The 19,226-nt window shown below is 27.3% G+C and overlaps 1 protein-coding gene and 1 long non-coding RNA gene across 4 annotated transcripts in view; one reads left to right on the forward strand and one right to left on the reverse strand.

Annotated features, from left to right (window-relative positions):
- Positions 1–19,226, reverse strand: part of LOC123301454 (glyoxylate reductase/hydroxypyruvate reductase-like) — a 77,300-nt gene that overhangs the window by 13,678 nt on the left and 44,396 nt on the right. The gene's annotated exons all lie outside the window — the stretch shown is intronic.
- On the forward strand, positions 18,545–19,147 carry LOC123301471. The gene is made up of 2 exons (XR_006535434.1): positions 18,545–18,604; positions 19,113–19,147. It is a non-coding gene; the product is annotated as an uncharacterized LOC123301471 (long non-coding RNA).

Below are 19,226 nucleotides of genomic sequence, written 5' to 3' on the forward strand. Positions count from 1 at the left end.
TAATTTCATCACAAATTCAACTTCAAAATAACCAATTTCAATATATGGGATCCCCTATCTACATGTTATATCATATCTATGTTTTATATAAACCAAATTTTATATGTATACAAAAAACGTGTTAATTTAAACAACATCACATTAGAAACTACGCTAATTATTGGTGTTATAGACCCTTCCTCTAGAATAACTCTATCTATTAAGACAACGAGAAGCGACTATGTTTTATACTATGCAGTGATACTTTTATGTATAATATATTTATGCTATAAAGAACGAACTAATTATATATTATTTGAAATTATTTTACTAACAGTAACAATTCTAACAATTTCATGATGCTAAATAACGATTTCTACTCATTTTGTCAAAATGTTCATTTTAGGATATCTATCAAAAATTACTGTAGGAGTTTTATAAATTTTCCAACTATGGCTCAAGGACCACTTAAAATCGAATTTTTATACATGAATTTACATAGACTCTCCAATTTTTTTAGTTGAATGTATGTATCACCCACGGGTTATTTCTCTAATAATAATATTAAAATATTTGCATTCGTTTGTTTCCGAAAAAAATTACCACATAAATGGTAGAAAAAAATTGCACAAAATGATGTTACCATAGAAATGAAATTAATTGAATACAAGTTGTTGTTATTGTAAATACAAAAAAATACGTGGTAAAAACTTTTTGAACAAATCTGTATTTACCAGTAAACGTGAAACTGAATACCTTAATACATTTATTAATACATTTACGTTACGAATTTACAAACTCTCGTTCAGTGATTTGAGTATTTACATAATTTTTTTTAAGTTAGAAGACTAAGCCATCTCTCTTTGTCTGGCCTTTCATCTTAGACCTGTTCGACTAGGGTGACCCTACCAGTAGCTATGCTACCGTCGATATAGCTCTCAGATTCATTAAGGCACACAAGCTTCCTCACCCGATAAAAAATATCTTCGTCAAGGTGGAGATGTCAGCGAGAAAGAAAAATTTTTTTGTTCAAGTTCAAGTTATCCACAGACAATTTTACAGAATTTAATTTGCTAATTTGTACATGTTAACTAGACTATTATGCGATTCATCACATTCGTCGATTTTTCTATGACTAAAAGTAAGGCTAAAAATGGATAATGATAATACGCACATATAGAGCTCTATAAATCATACATCGGTTATGTAAATAATTTATTGTGTTTCAAAATTATTCGGTTGTTGAGATACATAAGTATTATACTCTAATTTATCCGTTGTTGTTGGAATGCACATAGAAACTAATTTGCCAGCAATATCCGTAATTTTTATAAATAACGATTGGTTGTCATAACTTACTACCTTCGATAAATGTGTCAAATTATCACAAGTTGAAACTTGTATAAACTTTATTTTAACTAAAGTGATATCGTTACGAGGTAAAAAGGATTCAATTTTTGCATAACGCATGTCATTTAAAAAAACTACACTATTGTCCGTTTTATTGGTTCTCGTATATAATTCACTATGGTACATAGTTCCTTTAAATATACACCGGTTAAACTCCTGTGAATTGTCATCCCTATCTTTAATTAAAAATGCCCCATCTTGTGTTTTTTTATAATTTTTTGTAACGTACTTTCGTTTGTTCAGCAAAGTCCTACAAAAACTCCATGATTCATTATCGGTCAAAGCAAGACACATCTGATTTTGGAAATTTGCATTTCGCAATGTTCTGTCAGCCATTTGGCATAGAACACCCTTTGGGCTGGTCACTGTTTTTTTTAGAGGAAACATATTGCCCTCAAAAGGATACGTAGACGTAACGGACAACGGACCATTTTTTTTTACACTGTCAACTGTGTGTAGTAAGCTATGAACATTAAAAGTCATAAACGGTTCTTTATAGAATATCTGACAGTCATATACGAATCTGAGAAGGTCTCGTTTACTCTGCACTAAATCATTGGCACTGATATTGGTTTTTAGAAGAACAAATATACTTCTAACAAACAATTTATAAGAGTCTAAAAACCGTTGTTCTAAAATTCCAGTTAAAACTGGTACGCTATAAAACAAAAGCCACGACCTCCACTCTGTAGCTTTCCAGTTTTTTCTATTTTTCATAATACGGGGAACTCGATGAATTTCGTTAGGAGGTTTTATGGAAATTAATCGTTCATCAATCAATTTTTTATCTGCAACGGTTAAAAGAGTTTTGCTCCATTGTTCCCACAATTGTCGAGTTACACCCAAGAGAACAGCGTGCATGTAATCGTGAGAAAAGCCCCAGACACAATCGAAATCATTAATTTGTGACAATATGCTAGACCCTTTAATCCCCTTATCTGACCGTAGTTTTGGCCTTTTATTAGAACTTGGATTCTCATTTGAAGACTCTTTTACTCTAAGTACATCTTGTAAATATTTTTCATGATTCCGTTCTTCTGGATTATTGGGCAAGAGTGGGTACCTCATGCTATTAGCTACGTAAACTCCTCGATGGTAGCACCAACTGCAGCCGAAATATCCATTGAATTGCAAACGATTTTGTAAAATGGGTCGAGCAACTGAATCTAAAGGAAAAGAAAAAATTTTGCAAAAGTATGTTATAACAGTACCTTCGCCCGTTGTGACTTTAATACCCGTATTCGTGAGTTTTGAAACTTGATCAAGGAAATATTTCAAATAAAGATTCATAAATTGAGGTTTTGGTTCGCTAATTGTGTACCATAGTGCTGCAAGAAGTACAAACTTATTCCGTTGTAATTTTGGTATTTCATTGACAATACATTGGATTGGCCAAATGCTATGCTTACTACTATTAAATTTTGATGTTCCATCGATATTGACATTTAAAGTTAAAACAAATTCGTTCTTGTTTTGTTTTGATTTAATGAAGTTGTCTTCTTTATATCTATAACCATCACATACATCAGTGACACCGCGATTATTTTTTTGATTTAAAATATTATTGTTAATAGAGTCTCGTAACTCTGGGTCATTTAAAATCTGCCGTAATTGATGTTCCAAATTGAGAATCATAAAAAAGTTGTCTGTTTTGGTTGTTAATTTGTATTCTTTCTCACAATTTAAGCATGCAACTTCTTTATTTTTTAATTTATATTTCGATACCGGATCTGCTAATGGTTTATTACATAAAGTACAATAAAATACATATTTTATTACGTCTTCGGCAGGATTTAATAATTTACGATTTAAGTATTTTGAAACATCCAAATTAGTAAACGATGGTCCAGCAAGAATCTTTATTAATTCTAAAATAGCCTGTTGAGCTTCATACGATAAATTGAACCTGATGGTCAATGCTAGTATCATATTTAAAACCTCCCAAACAGTAATCTTTGAAGGTTCAAACATAGTCCATTTAGCATATATTTCTTTATCATAGGATGTTTCATTAGGTGGACAATCCCATACAAAGGTACTATTGCAGTCGAAAAATTCATCTTCGTAGCCAAAATCTTCATCATCATCATAATTGAATTCATTAAATTCAGACATAATGTCGTCACTAGAAAATTTTTTAATTCAAAAACTGCGAAAATCTTACTTAAACAATTTCCAAAAAATATACCTTACGGTTACGGAGTGAAAGTTATAAAAGTAAAATGCAATAAATTTAAAAAAAAACCTTCTAGTGACGTATAATGGCAGAGATTGGTGAAATATATTATACGATTTTTCAACTAGATACCGAAGTCTGGAAATAAAAATAAAAGTTTATATTACTTTTGGAATGTTACTCATTTTTTTTATTGAAAGTATAATCTAATGCTAATTGCATACCTATTCAGGGAAATTTAAATTTAAAAAAAATGAAAACAAATAATTGACTCAGTTAATTGCTGAAATATCATGTATAGGCAGTCTTGATAACGTAATCGTTTGTTTTATGACGCCATGTAAGTAAAGAAAGACATCCTCTCTCGTCCATTTGTCCAGTTTTTACACTCTATAGCACACTCAACATAAAAGTAAAGAACAAATTGTTATACTGCTGAGCTATGGAATGTAAACACTGAAAAAATGTTGTTTGTTATAATTTTGAGAAGAGGAAGGATAGTGGAAAAATTAAAAAAATACGAATTTTGTCATGAAAATCGGTAAATAGGTATAAAAAAAAAATATTCCAAGCAACTTCTTCTTATAATTTTTTTTTCGATATCTCTAACCATCTCTGACGCTAGGCAAAATATTAAGAAACGACACTATTAGTTAATTTGTAGGAGTTTAAAATTCTGATTTCGGTAGTAAGTATCTTAAAAATTGTGACCCATCACCCTGTATGACTGTGTGCAAAATTTCAAATCGATATTCCTATAAATAACGAAAATATAAGGGTCCATCTTAAGCGACACACTGTATATATATTATTTTTTTATTGTGCATACAGGTTGGTTTAAATAATCAATAAAAATATGAATGATGTTAGTTATTGAGCAATATCAATTATGTACTTGAAGTTACCGAGATCCAAATCGAAAATTATTCGTTTAAGTTACAGAGGTTGTATTTTAAGTAAGAGATATTTAAGGCTCTGAGAAAGAAGAAACGATAAAATTTATTAATTATTTTACGTTATCGCAGTTTAAGTTATTGAAGTTCTGCTATAATAATAAAATCGATCAAAAGTCAGTGGGAAACTATGTGGTGAAGGTACGTCGATTGATCCTTTTATTTTCGAACACAATGACATTTACACAAAACTATTATTACTTTCAAATTTTTTTAAAAAGTTTTCTTGGGCGATTTTTAACATAAAAATTGGTTGAGATAGACAGGGTGGGTTAATTTATTTTATAATGGTTAATAGCTCGTTTTGTAGGTAATAATCAAATAATAACTCTAATAAAAGTGGTAGTTTGATGACGGTGACAAATTGTAAAAAAATATCAAATAATAAGAATAAATAATATAGAGACTTACCTTTGTGTTGAATAATTCACTCAATTCACTGTTCCAGTAAATTAAATACTGTACTTTTTGGAAAAAATACCGAATTTAAATCACAAAACGAAACAAAAATTACGAATATATTACACAGAAAACTTTCGTACATAGAATGAATAAAGCAAAATATACTTCAAGAAATTCAATATTTAAATTCTGAAAATAGTTTATCTCACAAATATATCAACAATATGCTAATACTTTTGCTTATAGATTGACCTACGAATAAATATTTCGTACCGAAGAAACTTTCATTAATTGATCAGTTACTTTTTAGCGTTTATTCATTGGTTGGTTGAAAAACAGGTAACATTTTAAAAGGTAAAGGGTTAGAAAAAGTGACCATTATTTGCACAAATAATGGTCACTTTTTCTAACCCTTTACCTTTTACATATTTCGTACAGCCTACCAAGCTGATAAGTTTCTGAACCAGGATCACAAATTTATAATATCTATTTTAAATAATTTAAACTATTTTAAAGTCATTATTATTAAGCGATTTTTGTTAAATAAAAATTTCCTATAGACACTTTATGAATTTTTTTAACCCATTTAAATAATAAATAATTTTCTATAATAGTAAATTATTTAAGTTGTAGAAATTATTTTACTGTACTCTTTTGGTTTACTAAACATTCTAAATTCGTCAATACTTAATATTATAAACTGGGTTTCTAAGACAGTCTCCCGGTAGTGAAAATCGAGCCCGTTTAAAAAAAATTTCAAATGGCTGAAAGAACTTTTTCTAAGGAGTAATTATTACAAATTTATTGAAATATTTGAATACATAACAATTAAAAATAAAAAATAAATTATTAGATAATTTACCCTATTGTAACATTCCATAACATACTAATTATCAAATTAAAAATTAATTTTGAGTGAAGATCAAAATAATGGAATAAATGCGAATTTCGTCATGAAAATCGGTAAATGGGTCAACTTTTCCCAATAAATTTTTTTCGATATTTCTAACCATTTTTGATGCTAAACAAAATATTAAGAATCGGTCCTATTTGTTAATTTGTTGTTGATTTCGGTTAAGTATCTTAAAAAATGTGTGCAAAATTTTAAATCATTATCCTATAAATAACGGAAATATGAGTGGAAGGTGTCTTCATTTTAAAAGCGACACACTGTATAAAGCTATGTATATTGTATTATCAGAAACATCACAATTATCCACTTGCATGAATAACTCAAGAAGTTATCAGTAGAATCTTCAATGCTAAAGCAGAAAAATTCGATACTTAATTGAAGTGTTAATTATGACAATTTACTATGGACAGTGGTATCCTATGGGTGCAACACCAAACATTTTATAAATATACCTGCTTTTTTTTATATAACCGTATTAATTTGCCGTACTATTACCTATTGCTTACAACAATATCCACTTACACGGAATTTAAAAATTATGGATATTCGAGAAAGATACTTCGTTTTGAAAAAATTCGTTATTTTAAATCTATTTTGAAAAAAAATTACGTCATCAATAAAATATTTATGAAGATGCTCATTTGAAGTAATGTTTTTTTAGTAGCGTTATTTAACGCTATAATCGAAAAAAATATTCGTATTTTTTGGGAAAATTACACAGAGAAAATTAATCAATGTAAAAGTTCATTTTCATTTAATTAAATATATAATTTTTTTTATCGTCTTATCGACTAACGTTAATTAACGTTATAATTAAAAAAAGGTGTATTGTAATTTGTAGAAGATTTGCTTGCACAAAGTTTTTTAAATGTTTTAACGATGTACGAGCATCAAGGCAATATAAAAAAGTTGATTTTTTTATATTAAGTTGAACTAAGTCTAAATCAATTTTGAAAATTTTAGAGGGGTTTGCTCGATTATTTAAATAATAACTTAAAAAGTAGGAATATTTAACATTGGCTTTATGGTAAAATGGTAGATGGATGATATGATTTTATAGATTTCTACAAAACTAGTTGGTGGAAATTAAAAAAAAGTTATTTAAATTAAAGTTAAAACTGATAAATTATTTAAAACAAAAAAAACCCATTGTACCCGACTTATTAAGGATGTGTGAGCATGGTAGTGAAAACACAAATTTAAAAAAGTTCATATTTCCAAATTTGAAGGTGAATCATGTTATAAAAGATCAATATAAAGCGAAAGGTAATAATAAAATTTTTCGATATCTGCAGTAATTTTCAAAAAATCGAAAATTTTGTTTAATTATTTAGCTTTTGATATTTCAAAAACCAAGGCAGATATCGAAAATTGTATTCTTATGTTTCGTCTACATTCATGAAGTTATAACAAATTTCATTATCAAAGTTAAAAATAAGGTACAAATAATTTCAACCATAAATCTAAAATTGCCTTGGCGCTCGTACTACCTTAAATGATGTACATATTTTATTTTTATTTTAGCATTAAAACTATATACCCTAGTTAGAAACTAGCTATAATTAAAATAGATTAAAACTTTCTGCACCTATTGTAAAATTTAACCGTCCCTTTAATTATTTTCGAAAACGTTAATCAATTTTTCCATAACTTATTATATCCTTTTTTTCAAATCTAATATTTACCCACCCAGATATTTGGGTTTTAGGGAATATTATAAGCAATTTGTATGATTAGGTATACTTAAGCTTTTTCATTTTGATATGATTATCCAAAAAAGTATACATATTATCCATCTTTTATTAAATTTGAAAATGGAACACAGTTTATTTCGACTATTATTCAACGTAAATTGCTACAAAATCTTCGGATCGTGTTTTCTGTTAATCGGATATTTTAATATCTACAATATGTAGATTTTTTTAAGAAATTTAATTTATTATAGAAAAAAATATTTTCTGGAATATTATTTGCTAATAAAAATGTTTATATGCGGTCTACTTCAAAGACAAAAAAAAAATAAAAATACAATATGCAGATGGCCATTCATAATAATGTTTAAGACCTTATTTTGACACTTGAATTTAACCATTCCCATCTTGTTTGTTAAATTGATGAAATGTATTTTATGATGTATATTGTATTTTATGTATAAATATTGTTTTTTAATATTAAGTAAAATCTAAAATTGACTATATTTATTTTTTTATTCAAATAGTAATCCACTGTTTTGATTTTGTACAGAAGGCAAAAAATAGTTACTTTGCAGTGTTTATTTCGCTACTTTCTGGTATGAGTTTGGAAACATTATTGGAAAGCGGACGTTTACAGAATGTTTTTTTCTTAATATAGGCAAAGCAAATGTATAATATTTTTTCAGCCACCTTCTTGGAAAAACCAATTTTGTTTAAAAATCTTTATACTTTATGTTGTGTTTGACCCCGTAAACAAGTCATTAAGCAAGAATGATTTTCGTATGGAAAATTTTTTCCAATTTTACGAATTTTTTATTCCGGCAACCTGTACTTTTCTGTTCAGGACCATTTTTCAAACGAGATCCTGCAATAATTTTCTAAACAAAAATTATTCATACTCAATGATGGATTTTATCAGGTCTATGTCGAGATAGAACAACATTTAATTTTTTAAATATGCTTCATATTTTATGGCAAAAACAACTAGTGGTACAAAAATTAATGTACACTCTCTGTCAGAAAAAGTGCCACAGTTAAAACCATTCTAAGCGTACGCATCATATGTTATGTTATAATAGTGACACTTAGAATGTTTTAAAATGAGCATTTTTTGTGACATTGAGTATACCTATAACTTGTAGCATGTAACTAACACCTAATGAGTTTTTATCCCCTTTAATATGATGATTTAAACACGTATTAAATCATCAAATAGTGAGAAATGTAGGGAAACAAACCACGGAAATATTTCTAACGTGACAGGCACATGTAAGAAAAAAATTCCTCAACTAATAAACGGCTTGTTCCTGGAACGACCCAAAATTCGAGAAAAATACACTTCTTTCATTTTTTTAGCATAAATAAATGATAAGGAACTAAATAAATTATTATTCGCTATTTTATTCATTTAAACGTAAAAAAATTACAGATATTAATATATTATTATTAATTGAAACCACACTGAATTATTTTAGCGACCGCTTACCTGGTTACCGTCTTCTCATTTGCATTCAAACATACGGAATAAACGGAGAGTTCTATTTGAAATATATAAATTTTGTCTTTTAAATAAATATAAAACAAACAAAAATTGATTGATTTTCTTGTAATTATCTATATACAAAAAATAAACAGTTTTTATTTAAAAATAATTAATTTATCAAGTACTATAAATGAACCGACCATATTTATACATGTTTGAAAAATTTAAAGATTGGGAATTTTCCTTAATTGCATATATCAAGTGTATAAAAACTTTTTGATTTATTTTCTTCGAGATAAATAACACGTAACAAAATTTTTTTTAACTCATTCGATTTGTTCATCCTACAATTACTACCAAGTCCAATAGTTTTTTGTACAGCTAGCCATTCACGCTACTTTTTTTTTTTTAACAAAATGAAGAATATACGGAAAATTTTTTAAATTGCTCTAACTCGATAACCATGCATTTCGGCTTGTAGATTTTCGGTCAAAGGTGGGAATCGAATTACTAAAAAAAGTGCGGCATCTGATATAAAAAATAAAATATTAGCGTCGGATTAAAACGGATGATAGTGTATTTTTTTGTATTTACTTCAAATATAAAATAGGTAACATCGGAATTTGTTATAAGATAATCTCATTGTGTGAGGTAATTTTTATAGTTAGGTACAAACACACAAGTTGGATAAACCTTTAAATTTTTTCGTATTTTTCATCTACAAAATATTTTACATCAGGCATGGGCGAGTTATTTTAAGTCAAAGTCACCATTTTTATAAGTTTTTTGCGTGTCTATTGTGTGTCTCTTTATATAAGTCTGCATTGCTCATAGAGGAGGAAGCGAGACGGGTATACGCCGTTTTTACCTATCTCAGTTTCTCTAATAGTAATGAGATAGGTAGAAAAAAATGTTGTCTCCCTGTCTTACTCGTATTATTGGCTGACACTGATTAGGGTATCACTGTCTTACTGGTATGTTAGTTACAGAAGTCTGAGTGGCTTCTTTAAGCCACGTTTGCCCATGCATGTTCTACATCTCTACATTTTGTGTGTTTATTTTTATTACATACCTAATAAGAGTCATAAAACATAAATAATATAAATTTCATGCCGGAAGACCCTAATAAATGAACATTTAATTATATTATAATATGTCTATATTATAGACGAGATTTTAAAATGTAAATATTATTTTCAAATTTGCAAAACATTTTTATTTATCCCTTTGATAATGTCGCCACAAATATGCGTTGTTATAATAGAGAGAATAGATATAGATTATAGACTATGTTAAAACATGTGACAGAGGAGAGAATATAAGTAGTAAACACCTACATTACTAAAGGAAATAAGATTTTTTAAAATTATATCGTTCGTACAGTTTTTTTCTTTGTTATTAAGATTTTTATTTATTTTATCTGTACTAGCTAAATGAAATTTTTATAATATACAAATTTGCAGAAAACATAAGTATATTAGTCTAGTTAACATCTACGATTTTTTCTAACTTTTTTATATATTCTCCGAATATTACGAAATAGGTGTCATTCGATTCGTAATTTTATGTAGAAAGTTTACTGAAAAAAATGAAATGGCGCTAAAAAAAATTGTAAAAGTTATAAACAATTAAGTGAAAAATAAAATAGGGGGCTCAGTTTTTTTTGAATAACTCAAAAAATATTGAAAATTTTCGAAATCTGAAAAAAGATCCAAAAAGATGAAGAAATTTCCTAAACTAAAGTTTTTACTGCCGAAATTGTATCTCTCTCGAGAAATTTTTGCATTAAAATTGCAATGCATAAAAAAATTATATATCCGTATTACCGTGATAAATTCACCAGTTTTTTGTGCTGAATAAAACATATAAAGAAAAGTACGTGAAACTTTCTTTTCATTACCTATAACTCCGTTAATTTTCGTGCAAATGACTTGAAACTTTTTCATTTTCATGGTTTTTAAAAGTACTTTAAAAAGTGTATGATATACTTTCTTCAAAAAACAAGCAAATTTTTCAGTTATTTGACGTTAAATACAATCGCTAATAACTCGGAGAGTATTGACTTTTTGGAATATGCTTGATTGACTTTTTTGCTTAAAATTCATCCTTCTAAGTGGTGGCTCCCACTCCCTGGGCAAGATAGCCAAAACTTTTGTTTTTAACTTCTTTAAGTAAGCTTTAAACAATGTAATTGTAGTCGAAAAGTTTTTATAAAGATTTATTAACTGGTAATGGATTCCGAAATTTGAGATATTTATTCCTCCTTATGGCTCTCTGTTAATAACATAAATTTAAAAAAAATATCTGTACGTTTTTTTATAAATTTTTTCACTTTTAATACTACATGTACATATAACATGACAAATAACCATACATATAATAATACCATGCATATATGTAATACATATCAAGGTATACTAAGTTTAGTCCCAAGTTTGTAACGCTTAAAAATATTGATGCTACGAACAAAAATTTGGTATAGGTGTTAGATAGAATCTTATATTTAGTCTATTTCCGGTTGCCTGTCGTTTGTCTGCCAACACGATAACTCAAAAACGAAAAATGATATCAAGCTGAAATTTTTACAGCGTACTCAATGAGCAATTAACGGGAGTTTCAAGTGAGTAGCAAAGTCATATGAACTCAATGAGCAATATAGGTCAATTGGGTCTCGACGGCGCTAATTAAGTGCAAATTTTATAGTATGTATTATATGGGAATGTCAGTTTAGAATGTGTGGCTATCTAAGAGTGGATATCTTTCTTTACTTCTGTGACATCAAAAAACAAACGATTGCTTAATCAACACTGTCTATTCATGGTATTTTAACAATTAACTCAGACATTTGTTTGTTTTCACACGTTTTATATAAGTTTCATAAATATTGTGTAAACAATATAAATAACTAGTAGCATATTTCTATCATATGCGATTTAGGCTGGGCATTGACATATCAGTCTATCATATCTATGAAAGATTTCTGGTTTTAAACAATATAACTGGTAACCTGATCTGGTAATCCTAGTAAATTCTAAATCCTGGTAAATTTCGAAAATCGGGGCGAGTATACATAGAAAATAACTACTCTTGATTTTGTTTATTTCAAAATTTTTTCTAAAAATGTAATTCGAATATCCTCTCTCTTTTATTATAGCAACTGTATTGTTTAAACATAATATAGTCATTTTTTTTCTAATTTATAATAATTTTATATGCGTTATTTCATCAAAGCTTTTTCTTGTTTGAAAAAACTCCCATTGTATAGACCGGCTGGTTAATATTTTAGCTGTTCTATCTTATTTATAGTGTTTAAGTTACGTCTTTAAAAATTTAAAATTTCCCAAATAAAAAAGTTTCCATTTTTTTTTCTATCTCTTTTTAACAATATAGTTTTTGCAATCATCCATAAGACGTACAAAAACCAATAAAATTACTGACATCCGTAATAAAAGGACTATATAATTCAGTAATAGTATCCAGTACCAATCATTCTAAATTTTTTATCTGAGCGTATCGAATGAATTATATTTACTTTTTTTTACAATTATTTACACTTATTGAGTTTTGTTCATGTGTGATATTTTTTTAAATAATTTATTTTAATTATTAATAAATAGTTTAGTTTTTAAATAATTTAGCTTAATATTACCATTTAATTGTTTTTTATTTTTATTTTTTATATTTAATTATTTAAAAGTTTAATTTTTAAATTTCTAGTTTTTAGTAGATTAGTTTTAATAGTTTTAGTTTGGAATTAAATAGTATAAATTAGTTTAATAGTGCTTTGGTTTCATTGATAGTTACAGTATTTTAATTTTGAAAGTTATAGTTTAGTTTCAATTTTATTTAGTAAATTAAGTTAAATATTTGTGAAAATAGTAAATTAAGTTAAATATTTGTGAAAACATGTCGAATATCAACAATAGCGGTAAGTACCACCAAATACATATTTTAATTATTTTGAGTATATTATAAATTAGTTTAATAATACTTGTTATCTCATTTTTTTATATTTCTAAATGATTTAAGACTTATGAATGAGAATAACGTGTAGCAATTATTAACACCTGTTATAAATCCAAAATGTTATAATTATAATTTTATATTCGTATAGAAATAATTAATATTAGTCATGAACTAATAAATAGTTTGAATTTATGGAAATGGAACTCCATATCATGAAATATTTGTGAAACTGTTTCAAATTTATCTTGTTTTATTTAATAATATAAAAAAACATTTTCTATCCGAATCACCAACTTAGTTATTGCTCCTATGAATTTAATATTGTAATTTTAATTTTTGATATATTATTTGAAATTTCTATTTCGGTGATAAAACCAGTGATGTGCTTACGGTGACTCACGCGAACCTTTCGTTTAATTATTTTATATTTGAGAGCGCTTTTTTAGATTAAATTTTTCTCCTTGATAACACTTTTCCCCAATATTAAGTAGGTATTCTAAAATCAATATCATTTTTGTAAAGCGGAGTATTATGCCTCATCATTAAATTTTCAATGACTTTTTTTCATTTTTTTAAGTTTTATAGTGAGATTGATGTAAAAATTTTTGATATATGAAATAACTATTAAAAAGTATTTTGCTAACATTTTTTGCTCTATTTTGTAAACAAAAAACACAGTATTAAAATAATAAATAATTTTTTTTACCCTATAGTATGACATATATATCAAGGTATACTAATTTTAGTATACGGATTTGTAACGCTTAGAATTATTGATGATACGAGCAACAATTTGGTAAAGGTTCTTAAAAATTCATTCAATTAATCCATTTTAGTTTTTCCACCCGTCTGTCCGTTAACACAATAACTCAAAAACGAAAAGAGACATTTGAGCTAAAATTTTATATCGCGCTCAGGACACAAAAAGTGCGTTTAATTCGTAAATGAGCAACATATGTTCAGATCTTGCTAGAGATATAGAATAAAATTTTCAATGTAAAATAGGTTACTAAAAATAAACAACTTTTTTTAAAATATTTGTTCGTAAACATTATTGTTTACCCGCATATTAGGGCAAAATTTTGGTACCAATTTTTTCCAAAACATAAAAGTTAAAGAGATGAAAATTTTTACATATCTTCAACTAGTGGGCTTTGAAAAAAAGAAAAAATGTATTTCTAGAAATGCTTAAAATTTTCGAAAACAATAACAATTTGATGGTTATTTTTAAGCTTCTAATTTATAAGAAACGAGTGAAAACAAAGAATTGACTGAGTTAATTGTTGAAATACCATGTATAGACAGTTTTGATGCGCAATCGTTTGTTTTTTTGACGTCACGTAAATAACAAAAGATATTCACTTTTAAATAGACACACACACAACTGATATTAATATATTAATACATACTATAAAATTTGCACCTAATTAACGCCCTCGTGGGTAAACAGTGATGTTTACAAAAAAATGTTTCAAACAAAAGTTTTATATTTTTTTATAAGGAACATTTTTTACATTTAAACTTTTGTTCTATCGGTACGGTTTACAAGATGAGTCCTACGGACCCAAGATCCAATTGACCTATGATGCTCATTTACGAACTTGACCTCACTTTTTACGCCCTGAGTACGCTGTATAAAATTCAGCTCGTTATATTTTTTCGTTTTTGAGTTATCTTGTCCACAGACCGACGGACAACCGGAAATGGATTAATTAGGTGATTCTATGAACACCTATACCAAAATTTTTTTCATAGCATCAATATTTTTAAGCGTTACAAACTTGGGACGAAACTTAATATACTATTTATATTTCATATATACATGGTATAATTATGCAAGCACTGATATTCAACATCGATTATACAGAATATTATAACAATTAGCTAATTCAATTGCATATTTTCACTTATTTTTAATTAGATAAGTACCTACTTAACGCTTGTTTTCCATTGTTTTTTTCCATTAATTTTTAAATTAATAATTGGTTTGTTCTTGTTAAGGCATAGAAGTAACTATACTTTCAAAAAAGTCATTCTTTATAAGAAGCTTTGCTTATTCTGAAAAGTATGTAGGAATATTTAAAACTTCTTAATAATGAAATCACTATTTTTCTTTTTGGTAAATTACCCTTTTTTTAATAAATTGGCGAAATGATACTAAGAAAAGTTACTCGCAATTAACAATTACGATTCTATACAAAATATCAAGAAGATCCGTGTACTTTAATTATAGCATCATTTTTTATTTGAACAAAAGCTCTAATTATAAAAAAACGTAACAAAAAAAATATTAATAAATCAATTAACATGTACTATCCGATAGTGTATTTTTTTGTGGACTAGTTTAGATAATTAAAAAGGAAATTTATTTTCTCGGATAAACATATTCACTAAGAATGGAATTGTCAAAGTTGGATCTTCTTGAAATTTTGTATAGAGTCATAATTGTTAATTTCGAGTAATTTTTTTTAGTAATATTTTGTAAACTTATAAAAAGGAAGGGTAGTTTACCAAAAAACAATCGTGATACCAAATTTTTGGCAACCCTCTACATTATTTAGAAGTTTTAAATAATCCTACATACTTTTCAGAATAAGCAAAACTTCTTATAAAGAATGACTTTTTTCTTAAAATTAAAAATAAGAAAATTTACAAGTATAGTTACCTCTATCCGGGGACACACTGTATAAACCACCCACAAGTGATTCTCTTAATTTATCACCATAAGAATTAAATCATGACTTATAGTGGAAGGAAGCTTTTCCGATTATAAGTGTATTCATAAAATGCTATTAAATGTTATCTACCATTTGAAAAAGTCTTATTTATTTGATATATCCAAATTTAATTACGTGTAATATCTATAATAATATTAACTTTTATAACATGTATATATGAAGTATATCAAGGTATGCTAACTTTAGCTTCAAGTTTGTAACGCTTAAAAATATTGTAATAATTATATATTGCTATAAACAAAATTGTGGTCTACGTCTTCATGCCTGTCTGTCCGTGACACGATAACTAAAAATGGAAAAGAGATATCGAACTGAAAATTTTTAATAACGTTCTCGGAACGTAAAAAAATGATGTTAAGATCGTAAATGAGCAACATAGGTCTATTCAGCCTTAGGACCCGTTAAAATGTAAAAAAAAATGTCCCTTAAAAATTAAAAACATATAACTATATATTATAAATAAAACAACTTTTGTTTGAAACAGTTTTTAGTTAGCATTACTATTTACCCGTAAGGGAGCAAATTAAATTAAAATCTAGGATCACTTAAAAATAGTTCTCCATGTAGATTGTGCTCTCCATATAATGTCTTTCTTTTTATTACCATAGAAAGAACTAAAGTGGGTTTTTAGGCTTATTGATATCCTTGTTTTCAGTAAAACTGTTTAGTTTAAATATTCATTCTTTTTTAGCACCACCAGGCAAAAAATTATGGGCTTGTGTAAAGGTAATTGGGTCCAGAAAAATATTCCCTATGGAGGTGCGCTACATCCATAAATTTAAAGAGGAATCTTGGAGCAAAAAAAAAAAGTACAAGCTTCAAGTACGAAGGAAAGTACTTAAAGGGCTTGTTTTGTTCTTAGGGGGTAAGTAATCCTAAAAATTTTCACAGTAAAAAAGAAGATAATTATAAAATCATTTTCAGAAAATAGAATTGATATTAAAAATAAAATTGATACGGGGAAGAGGATAAGAATTCCCACTGCAAAGACAATAATAACTGCGTCGAGTGACACCGACCAAAGTACCCACCAATACCCACCGAACTCACCAATACCCACCAGTAACGGGTTCATGGGTGAGGAGTGGATACAACACCAAATGGATAGCATCACACAGGTATGCATTTCATACATTTTATAAATATAAAGCAAATAATTGATTACATGGTTGGGTCATTTAAGCAAAATCTTAAGAAATATTCCAAACTTTTAATATAAGTAATTAAAAGCCTGAGAATACACACGCTGTTAAAATTTAAAGACAATTTAACACTCCTAACATGAGATCTTTGCAATTAATTTTTTCTAGTAAAGGAGAGTTACCGTTTTTTCAAAAAAAAAAAAAAAAAATCTTTAAAAATAAAATATAAAATTTTTCACCATATAGTTTCCCTAAAATATTAACTAAAATTACAATTTTTGTATAATTTAACAACAAAATTCGGCGTAAAAAAGCATGCATGTGTAAACGGACACTGTATTTTAGTCTATTATCAAGGTGTGACATCTAACTTAGTATTTTCGGGATATTTAAAATCTTACTTATTACTCTGTTAGTTTAATAATATTTCACTGTATACAACCTTAAATAATATCTTGGGGTACTTATGCCCTTTTAATTTTCAAAAAATGTAATAAACAATCGTAATTCTAAAACTGTCCATTAGTCCTTAGTCGATTTATAAAATAAATTAGATACAGTGACAGTATAAACTATTTACAATTATTATTAAACTATTTACAATATTGGTATAATCTTGAAGATGGTTATGGCAAAATTTTCAATTTGCTCCTAAAAGAAAGTTTTCTGAAAACATAATACATATGGTATTATTGTGAAAATATACAGAATATTTCAAGAGGAACGGTAAATATTTTAAACTACGTATTCAGGGACGAAAGTAATCGTAAAAGTTACTATAAAGTTGAGTCCTATTCGTATTGATAACAAATATATAGGGTTTTTCTAAATTGTTTAGCAATATGACCCATTATGCATTATGCATACCCTATTCTTAAACTCATAGGAATAACAACCTTCTATAGGCTCTATTTAAGCAACGTTTGAGAATAGTACAGATATCATTTGTATAGGAACTTTTTTAAGTCTGAATACGTACCTAAAATATTTACTATTTTTGCTGAAACACCATGTCAAAATATAAATTATAGGTATATATTTACACAATTCCAAATTGTTTGATTTGATTTATTTAAATTTATTAATAATTAGAAGCGACTTCACTTATAAGTATATATTTTATACTATTTTTCAGGGTGAAATGATCGATGAGATTGACGAAGAAAGTATGATAAATGTGGTTGATGCTCGGAGATATGTTGAGGCTGTCACCGAAGAAAATAGATTAATTCTAGAAGAAGATGTAAGTATTTATTCCTTAATTACTTATATTGTACACATATTATTTGAATATTTTGAGGACTAACACAAAATTTGGTAAAAATGTTCGCTACATGTTAATTTTTGATGTAATAAGTGAATTCACAATCGGTGCTTGCTTTTTTCAAAAAGCGTAATTTTTGGAAACCGACTTGCTTACTAAAAACTGTACTTTATTTTAAAATAAGTCAACCGCCTTAATACTTTATTTTATTTTTATTTTATACCTTTTATTTTATTTTTTTATATTTATTTTGAAAATTATTCGATTCAAACACTTTCTAATTTTTACTGATTTCAAATAATTAATAACGCAAATAAAAATTAAATACGTGGGTTCTTAATAACTTTTGGTTTTTTTTTTCCTTAGAGTCCAAACGAAAACATTGAGTCACGAAAATATCAAGAATTGGAAGAGCGGTATCGCAAATTAGAAGAGCGATGCGAAGAGCTCGAAGAGGAGTTACGTAGAAAAAATTTTATTGTTGGTAATGGATACATTTTTCTTTTATATTACATAGCTTACTTACCATTTTATAATAACATTTAGTGTAATAATATAAAACACAAAAAGTGTAAATTAATGAGCCGCAGAGAGTCACAATAGAAAATTCACACAGTATATAGTATATCTTGCAAAAAGGGATTTAGAAAAAAAATAATCACAACAATACTCCAGGTCTATAAAATTTTCGGTCTATTTTTCCCAATACATGCAAAAATACGAATTTTTTTTCTATGTACAACGGGTTTCAAAATTTCTGAATAAGTTGGAGAGTGGGGCAAAAAGAACAGAGGTGTTGTGTATTACAGTTACAGTTGACAGTAATATATTTATATATTCAAATTACAGTTTAGTAATTCAATTTTTATTTATAAATACATTAGAGTAAGCATGGGTGTCGTCAAAAGGGGGGGGGGGGCTGCTGTTCATTAATTTTATTTTTTGCTTTATATTAAATTGTTGAATAATAATTTTAAATTATTTGTTTTCAGACAACCACATAAGGCCGGTTGCTGCCAATGTTGTTGGCAAAAAAGTTGGCAGTTTTGACCAGGACACGGGCCAGGTAAATAAAATTAATACTATAAATCAAACAATCTTAAAGA

This window comes from Chrysoperla carnea, chromosome 5 (genome assembly GCF_905475395.1).
Source record: "Chrysoperla carnea chromosome 5, inChrCarn1.1, whole genome shotgun sequence".
Lineage (NCBI taxonomy): Eukaryota > Metazoa > Arthropoda > Insecta > Neuroptera > Chrysopidae > Chrysoperla > Chrysoperla carnea.